Raw genomic sequence first — 9,193 nt, 5'->3', positions numbered from 1 at the left:
AAAAAAAAAAAAAAAAAAAAGGAAAATTATAATTATTTGATGAAAATGTATTCTCACCTATAAGCCTTCTGATAATAATTATCATAGCAATAATACTTACACAAGGAGGGACCAAAAAAATCCAGAATTTACTTATAAAAAATTGTGTATTTATTCTTACATGTTTAAACTTCAGTCACATGGCCAGGCGTGGTGGCTCAAACCTGTAATCCCAGCACTTTGGGAGGCCACGGTGAGAGGACTGCCTGAATTCAAGGGTTCAAGATAAGCCTGGGCAACTGGGTGAGACCTTGTCTCTACAATAAATCAAAAAATAAGCTGGCCATGGTACCGCATGCCTGTAGTTCCACCTTCATGGAAGGCTGAGGTGGTAGGATCACCTGAGTCCAGCAGGTTGAGGTTGTGATGGCTATGAACATGCCACTGCATTCCAGCCTGGGTGACAGAGTGACACTCCAATTCAATCAATCAATCAGTCAGTCAATAAACTTCAGTCACCTTCAAAGTACTCCCCATTTGATGTAATACATCTCTCGAGATGTATTTCTGTGGCTCAGAACAGTTTTTGAGCCCATCAATTTTCATGCCTTTTAGTGCTTCTGCTGTTGTTGTTTTACCTCTTCCACGTTGGCAAAACACTTCCCTTTGAGGATTTTTTTCATGCGGAGAAACAAAGACACTTGGGGTGAGATCAGGTGAATAGGAAGGGTGGGATACGGAGGTCATACCACTTTTGTTCAAAAACTGCTGAACACTCAGCATGGTGTAGGTAGGTACACTATAAATCACTCATCATGAAATGGGCAAATGCATTAAAAGAACCTCCAAAAAAATTCACTGAAGCTGAATGTGGCCCCTCACAACAATACTAGCTGGCACACTGATGGGAATGGGCTCCTAGTTACTTAGTGCGAAAAACCTGTACTACAAGGGGCCTGCCCTCCAAAATATAAGTATGGGTTTTTTTTAGTTCTCCCTTTGTGTGCTAGGCACTGTGCTTTACAAACATTACTCTGGTTGATTCTATAATATCTTATTTGTGTGCTACTAATATTACCTTCCCCTTCCCGCCACTCCCTTATTTTTTTTTTTTTTTTTTTTCAGATATGAAAATTAAGGTTAGAGAATTTTAAAAACTTGCTCACAGTCACCTAGATAGTAAGAAGCAGAGTCAGGATTTGAACCAAGATCTGTCTTGGTATCTTTCTAATATCTCTCAGAGAATGGTCTTAGAGTTATTTAAGAAATTATGTGGGAGCCGGGCTCGGTGGCTCAGCCTGTAATCCTGCGCTTTGGGAGGCTGAGGTGAGTGGATTGCCTGAGCCTGCAGGTTCGAGACCTGCCTGGACAACTAGGCGAGACCTCATCTCTACAATACATCAAAAAATCAGCTGGGCGTGGTAGCGCACGCCTGTAATTCTGGCTACTCGGAAGGCTGAGGCGGAAGGATCGCCAGAGCCCAGCAGGTTGAGGCTGCGGTGGCCGGGAGCGGCCACTGCACTCCAGTCTAGGCGACAGAGTGAGACTCCAACTCAAAAAAAAAAAAAAAAAAGAAATTAGGTGGATTACCTCCCATATAGGTCAGGGAGGCTGTGATCTCTATAGAAGCTGAGGGGCAACTGGAAGGTCTCCCTTGGAAGGTGGCAGGGATGGGATGACGACATTATCTTAATGTCTTAATGTCTCACCCCCCTGGCTTCCACTATGCCACATGGTGTCCTCCCCTAGTTCCTTGCTCAGTTGATTACAGTATCAGGAGATATTCTGATTCCAGCCAAAGTAATAGTATTAATAGCTTTTAAAACCTAGAAAATGTCAGAGAAAGGCTGGGCATGATGGCTCACGCCTGTAATCTTAGCACTTTGGGAGGCCGAGGTGAGAGGATTGCCTGCGTCCATGGGTACGAGACTAGCCTGGGCAACTTGGCAAGACCTCATCTCTACAATAAATAAAAAAATTAGCTGGGCATGGTGAAGTGTGCCTGTAGTTCCAGCTATTTGGAAGGCTGAGATGAAAGGCTCACCTGAACCCAGCAGGTTGAGGCTACAGTGACTGTGAGTGTGCCACTGCAGTCCAGCCTGGGCAACAGAGTGAGACTCTAACTCAAAAAAAAAAAAAAAAAAAAAAAGAAAATTTCAGAGAAGTTGAAATTGAATGTCTGTTATATGAATAGTGGTGTAAAAACTGAACAGAAAGAGACATGACTGCAGAGGCCAGGGAAGACAGAAACCCTGGTGAACAGCAAAGGGTCTTGGCAAAGGAAAGGTAGGCAGGCAATCCCAATTATTTTTCTAAGTCTAGCAGGAGACAAGGAAGGGGGAAATTAGCAAGTGGGCCTCAGACATAGACCTTAAACCAAGGGGTCCCCTTATCCCATTCCAGACTGTTTAGATCTATCCTAAATTTTCCTATATCCTTAGTTCCTCCCCCAAGGCATTTTGTCTGAGTCCAAGAAGTCACCACTAGCTGCCACTGCCTGGCAAGAAGGATAGGTGAGAAGAGACAGGGTTCCTGAGGCCCATTAGAAGATGAGAGTGCTCCTTGCATCCCTGGTTATCCTCTGGACTATTTTTCTTACAAGCTCATAATGCTGTTTGGCCTCTGCAGTACTTTTAGTAGTATGCTTCAGTTGTTACAGGATGGGTAGGGATTGGCCTGGGGCTCTAGCCCATACGTGACAGTGTTTCCGTGTGTAATGGATAAGTTGGTGCCCTGCCCAGATTCCCATCTTGGGTTGGTGCACACATACCTAGCTGCAGTATGTTAGTTGCTCTCAGAGAATTACCCTTACCCCTGGGAGAACAGAAGTTCCTTGCCTGGGGGTTACCATCAAAGCACTGCCAATGAGTGCTGACAACAGAGGTGCAAAAGACCAGCCTCCTTGCTTTAAGGGGACCAACTCTATGGTGCAATCCCTGTTCTAGTGTTCCCTCTTAGTCCATTTAATGTTTCTATACAGGAATACCTGTGGCTGAATAATTTTTTTTTAATCAATATTTTTTATTATGGTTTTGTGGGGTTAAGGGTTAGGTGTACAATTACGTTTCATTCAGGCACCCTGTTGATAAGAGGTGTTTCCCCATCCCCAGACAGATATTTGCTACTGTTAATCCCATCCGCCCCCCCCCCCCCCCCCCCCCCAGTTTCCCAGTACCGTCAGTCAGGCTGGATAATTTATAAGGAAAAGAAGTTAAATTGGCTTACGGTCTACAGTCTGTAAAAGAAGTATGGCACCAGAGTTTGCTTCTGGAACAGGCCTCAGGCTGCTTCCACTCATAGTGGAAGGTGAAGGGGAGTCTGCACATGCAGAGATCACATGGAGAGAGATGAAGCAAGAGACAGAGCTGGGAGAGATATCAGACTCTTTTTAATAACCAGTAGGTACTAACTGAGGAAAAGCTTATCCCTACCCCATGCCCAGGGAGGGCATTAATCTAGTCATGAGGGATTTCCCGACATGACCTACACATCATCCATTAGGTCTTATCTCCAACACTGGGGATCAGATTTCAACACAAGGCTTGAGGGGACAAATATTCAAACTATAGGAGGGTACCCACAGCTAGTCTCCAGCTGAGACTCCGCCTTTGCTTAGCTTTATCTTCCTGCTCTGTTCTACGTCTCTCACTCCTTTTCTCCTGTGAGCACACTCTCACTTGCACAAGGATCCCGGCCTCAAGCTCCACTTCCAGGGAATTTGACCCAGGACATATGTTTATTAGAGGTCCTTATGTTTATTAGAGGTCCTTATTCCATATGTTTATTAGAGGTCCTTCACTGTCACCAGAGCCATCATATACATCTCTGGGGAAACCAGGGGTGAAATGAGAAGCAGTTTGATAGGAGCCTCAAGCCAAATTTGGGCATACCCAACTTAATTGATAATATGCCTAATATTTGCTCTCTTGCTAACACTAACAGATTGATCTCATTCTATCAAATCTGAAATGAAGATTTATTTATAGTCTAAGGTAATTTTTTTCTCATCACAGATTATGAATTAGCTACATAACATTTATTATTAACTAACATGTTTATTTCAATTCTTAAAAGTGTGGCTGGTTGATCCTTAATCATTTTATAATAATTACTCTTGCTATGATAGTAAAAAAAAATCTCACAATGTAAAACCAGTTGCTGAGTTTTTTTTTAATTTTTATTTTTTTCCCCCATTAACTGTAAACTCTGCTACTGAGGATGGTTGAGTCCTTGATAAGGAAGCTCTGATTAATCTAGTCATGTTCTAAAACACATCATATTTCTAGTGCGCGACTAATAAAAATATAATTGAATGCACAAAGGCAAAGCAGAACATAATTTAATCTTTCTGCTATGATTCAGAAGTCATATCAGGGTCATCATTATAAAACTCAGGGACAGTATTGTAGAATTGTGGCGAGATTGGTGAGTGGCATTCAGGTTTAAAGAAAGTCAGGCAGACCTGATTTTATTGCATATATTTACAAGGATGCAACTCTGTAACACCTGATACCTCGTCCGCTGTTTCCTCCCAATATTCTTATCCTAACATAGGTTTGTGTAGAGTCCCCCATACTTAATCTCAGCTGACTAAATCCATTCTTCTAGCCTACAATAAAAGAATCAAGACTTTTTAATTTCCATGGGATTATCCTCTCAAATAACTTCCACCTAAAGAAGGATTCAATCATATTTTAAATCTGATTTCTATTTGGATGTATTCCTTTTTGTATAACCTGTTGTATTTTCCATTTGTAGTTTATGCTTTATTTTCCTTCCATGCTGTATTTTATTAACAAAATATACTGATCATCACCTTCCTGCCCCATCAGATTATTGGAAGGACTTTAAAGGGGTTGTTTGTGATTTGATAACTAAATATTTTATTTATATTAAGAAGAAACCAGTCCAGTCAGGCATGGTGGCTCACGATATAATCCCAGCACTTTAGGAGGCCGAGGTGAGAGGATTGCCTGAGCCCAGGCATTTGAGACCAGCCTGGGCAACTTGGTGAGATCTCATCTCTACAATAAATCAAAAAATTTGCTGGGTGTGGTGGTGTATGCCTGTAGTTCCAACTACTTGGAAGGCTGAGATGGGAGGATTGCCTGAACCCAGTAGATCAAGGCTGTGGTGACTGTGAGCAGTGTGCCACTGTAATCTGGGTGACAGAGTGAGAGTCTGACTCAGAAAAAAAAAAAAAAAAAAAAGAAGAAACCATTATTAAATGGAAAGTTCTTAATAGATCTGAGAACTGTTGGTAGTTTCCAAAAAGACCCTTTATATTGGTTAAATAAATCACAATATTTATAGATCTTTGCAGTGTTTCAGTATGTGAATAAAATTTTCATTAGAAACAAGAAAAGGCCGGGTGTGGTGGCTCACGCCTGTAATCACAGCACTTTGGGAGGTGGAGGTAAGAGGATTGCCTGAGCCCAGGGGTTTGAGACCAGCCTGGGCAACTTGGTGAGATCTCATCTCTGCAATAAATCAAGAAAAACTAGCCAGACGAGGTGGCGCACACCTGTAGTTCCAGCTACTTGGAAGGCTAAGACAGAAGGATCACCTGAGCTTAGCAGGTTGATGTTGTGGTGGCCGTGAATGTGGCACTGTACTCTAGCCTGGGTGACAGAATGAGACTCTGACTCACACACACAAAAAAGAAAACCATGAAAAAAATACATTTACTTGCTTAACACATACATGCACTGAAGAAGAGATATTTTTGTTCTTCTTCTGTCCAAATTTGAAATGATCCCTTTTGTACAAATTGAAAATGTGATTAAACATTAAATCTTTCCTCTTCCCCTGGAGCTTCAGCCATGAAGGTTGAGCTGTGCAGTTTCAGTGCACCCACGCATGGGAGGCGCTATGCCAGGACTGCCAGGAAGGTTTTTCACTTTCTTAATATAAAATGCGAGTCAGCGTTCCTATCCAATAGGTATCCTCGGCAAATAAACTGGTCTGTCCTCTACAGAAGAAAGCACAAAAAAGTCTTCCAGTCTCTCCTTTCCTCAGCCAAAATTAATTATTTCATTAAATGTACATACACAGAACTTTCAATACATACCTTATGCCATCATATTGTAATTATTTGTCGTACTAGTTGGCGACTATGTTTGGCTATCATTACGAGAGCTGCTATTTTTCTCTCACATAGGAGAAATTTAAAGGGAGTTCAGGGTTCTTGGTACGGTCTTTTCATCTTTCTGCTGTCTTCCTTAGCATATGACTTTGGACTTCAAAGTAGTCACAATCACAAGATTGTTGCTATAGATCCAGCTATCACATCCATGTTTCAGGCAGGAATAGGGCTTGAATTGGCCCTATTAGTACCCTTTCACCAGCTTTTTCTGAGAGTTTTTCTGGGAGTCCTACATTACAACTCCCATCCACAATACCATCGGCCTATATTTAGTTACTACCATCAGCAAGGAAGATTGTAAAATGAACTTTTTCAGCTGGGCACAAAATCAGGTTTCTGTTACTAAGAAAGAAGAGGAGAAAGGGATAGGATGGTTGGCCATTGTTATCTGTCTCATTTTCCTTTTTTAGCATATGTTCTTGTAAACGCACTGAAAGGGTCAACTGAGGCAAGGTGGGCCAGAGCCGGTGCCCGGGCTGCGGGAATAATGCAAGACTGCAATCAAGTAAGAAAGCAGAAAAAAGTAAAGTTTATTATTCACCTTTCACAGATTGGAAAGGGGGCCGACACACAGAGGCAAGTGTAGCCTCAAAGAGCCATGAAATGAGTATATTTAAGGGCTTTTGGGTAGGGGGATTTTGACCCAAAGAAGTGTCCAGGGCTGCTGGTCTTTGATGTTGATTGTAGTCACATGAGTTTTACATCTTGAGGTTGCCAGACATTAGCATCTCATGCCCTCAGGTGGTGGGCTAGATGGGAAGAAACAAGGGAAGGGGGTTTTCCTGCAAGAAACTTGTTAGACATCTGTGCAAACTCCTTGACGAAAGGTGGTCTTATTATCATTTCTATGACTTTGGTCAGCCAAGGGGTGATCTTTGACCTTCTGCCTTGACAAGGAACCTAAACATTTACTAGAGATTATTATGCTAAATTATGAATTGAAAGGTTAGGCTGTCCTGGTTTTGCATCTGATGGAGATTGGCCAAGTGGGTGGGGTAGCCTGCTACTTGGCCTGCAGTAGACTGTCTTTAAATGCTTTCTAATGGCTATGCTAAGGCAAAAAAAAAAAAAAAAACTAAACTAAGAATAAGCTAAGTTTCTTCTAGGTTTTTATAGGTACCTCCTTTCACGGAGCTCAGAGTGGGTTGAAATTATGTCATGTTCATTTGTATAATCTAGAGTCAAGCATAGTACTCCATAGTTTATTGTGTTTATTTAAAATTTATGCTATTGAAAAAAGAATAGAAATCTCAGATGACATCATTTAATAGGCATACATCAGCTGGGCACAGTGGCTCATGCCTATAATCACAGCACTTTGGGAGGCCAAGGTGAGAGGACTGTCTGAGCCCAGGGGTTTGAAATCAGCTTGGGCAACTTGGTAAGACCTCATCTCTACAATAAATGAAAAGATTAGCTGGGTGTGGTGGTGTGCACCTGTAGTTCCAGCTACTTGGAAGGCTAAGGTGGGAGAATCACCAGAGCCCAGCAGGTCAAGGCTGCGATGGCCCTGAGTATGCCACTGCACTCCAGCCTGGGAGACAGACAGAGTGAGATTCCAATTCAAAAAAAAAGAAAAAGGAAAAGGAAAAAAAAAAACAACTACATGGAAATCTTGTTCAAAAGAGAAAACCAAAGTTTGCTTTTGTACTAGTGTATTATCAATACTAAAGCTAGTTTTAATAAAACCTTATAAACAAATTCATCCAATCAGCTTTTGACCACAGGAGTTTCATACACCTTTATCATTTAGTATATATTTTTTCTATTCTTTCTCTTCCCAACTCTCTATATTCATTTAATTGTATCTATATCTTTTTTATTCCTACGGTTTGAAGCAAACTTTACCTTCTCGACAAATTTATCTTTTTCTCAACACACATTTCATGCCTTTACAACTTCCCTCACTAAAAAACATACCTTGTTTTTCTTTATGTACTCCGTGTACAGAATTGGCTTTCTCTCTCTCTCTCTCTCTTTATTCTTTTGTTGTTTTTTTAGAATTTTTAATTTTACGTATAAGAATCTGCCATGCTTTCATTGGGTGGATGCCTTGTATAATCCATTCAAAGAAGATTACTCAGTCCAACTTAATGAAACCTATATCCTTCAAGTACTAATGGAAACACTGGCAGCTCATATTGAGACCATATTTCTGGATCAGACCCTGTCAGTTTGAGCGTATGTGACAAGAGTGCGAACCCTGGCTGAATTTCTGCGGGTGGCTCCAGCAGAGCTGCTGGTGACCCATCTTGCTCTCAGAAGTGAAACGAAGCAAAAGCTGTTTGTCTTATATCTAGTAGTTTTAATTATGTATATTAGCTACACTTTTAGCTCTCAGCAATCCTAATTTCTTTTTTTTTATTTATTTTTAATTTATTTTATTTGTTTATAGATTCTTGCTCTGTCACCTAGGCTGGAGTGCAGTAGCACTGAGAGAGGAGATAGCCAGAAAAAAGCTAGGCAGACAAACAGGGCAGGTCCCCCATAACCATGTAGTGGCAAACTTCCAGCAGGTCTCTCTGGCTGATAAACACGTGTTGGAAAACAAGCTCACTGCTGGGATAGAGAAACAAAAAATTAGCTCACCATTAGGCCCCTACCTCCTGCTGATTGGTCCTTAGTACTGACCAATCAGCACTTTTAGTGCCCACGAATCAGCTCACAGCTAGTGCTAGTCAATCAGCTGGGTCTTAGGGCTATGTGAGCACCAGGTTTTGGTCCCAGATGGGCAACCTCATCAGGTACCTCCCACTGTGGGAGTTTTTCTGTCCTCTCACTAAATTCTGCTTTCTTAACTTTCTGGGTGTCTGTGTCCCTCATTCCTCCTGGGCACGAGACAAGAACCTCAACCTGAAGAGCTGCGGAAGTTCTGCAGAAGATTGTCAGAGCTGAAGAGCCATGATGGAGCCAGCTGATAAAGAGAGCCATGATGGAGCCAGCTGTTGGAAGAAGGTGAGACTCCAAAGCTTAGACACTTCTGGGGCTGCAACATTCTTGGGGCTTGGGTTGTCAGCCCATTAGAGCCAATATTGCTGGAGCTAGGCTTGCCAGTCCATCAAGCTGGCT

At 41.9% G+C, this 9,193-nt stretch overlaps 1 pseudogene; it reads right to left on the bottom strand.

Annotated features, from left to right (window-relative positions):
- Nucleotides 1–8,204: 8,204 nt before the first annotated feature.
- Nucleotides 8,205–8,375, bottom strand: LOC110596587 (annotated as a pseudogene).
- Nucleotides 8,376–9,193: the final 818 nt, after the last annotated feature.

Source organism: Carlito syrichta, unplaced genomic scaffold (assembly GCF_000164805.1).
Source record: "Carlito syrichta isolate Samal-C Ts95f unplaced genomic scaffold, Tarsius_syrichta-2.0.1 Scaffold311234, whole genome shotgun sequence".
Classification (NCBI taxonomy): Eukaryota; Metazoa; Chordata; class Mammalia; order Primates; family Tarsiidae; genus Carlito; species Carlito syrichta.
The sequence above is the reverse complement of the archived record's forward strand: the minus strand, read 5'-3'. Positions and strand labels throughout refer to the sequence as shown.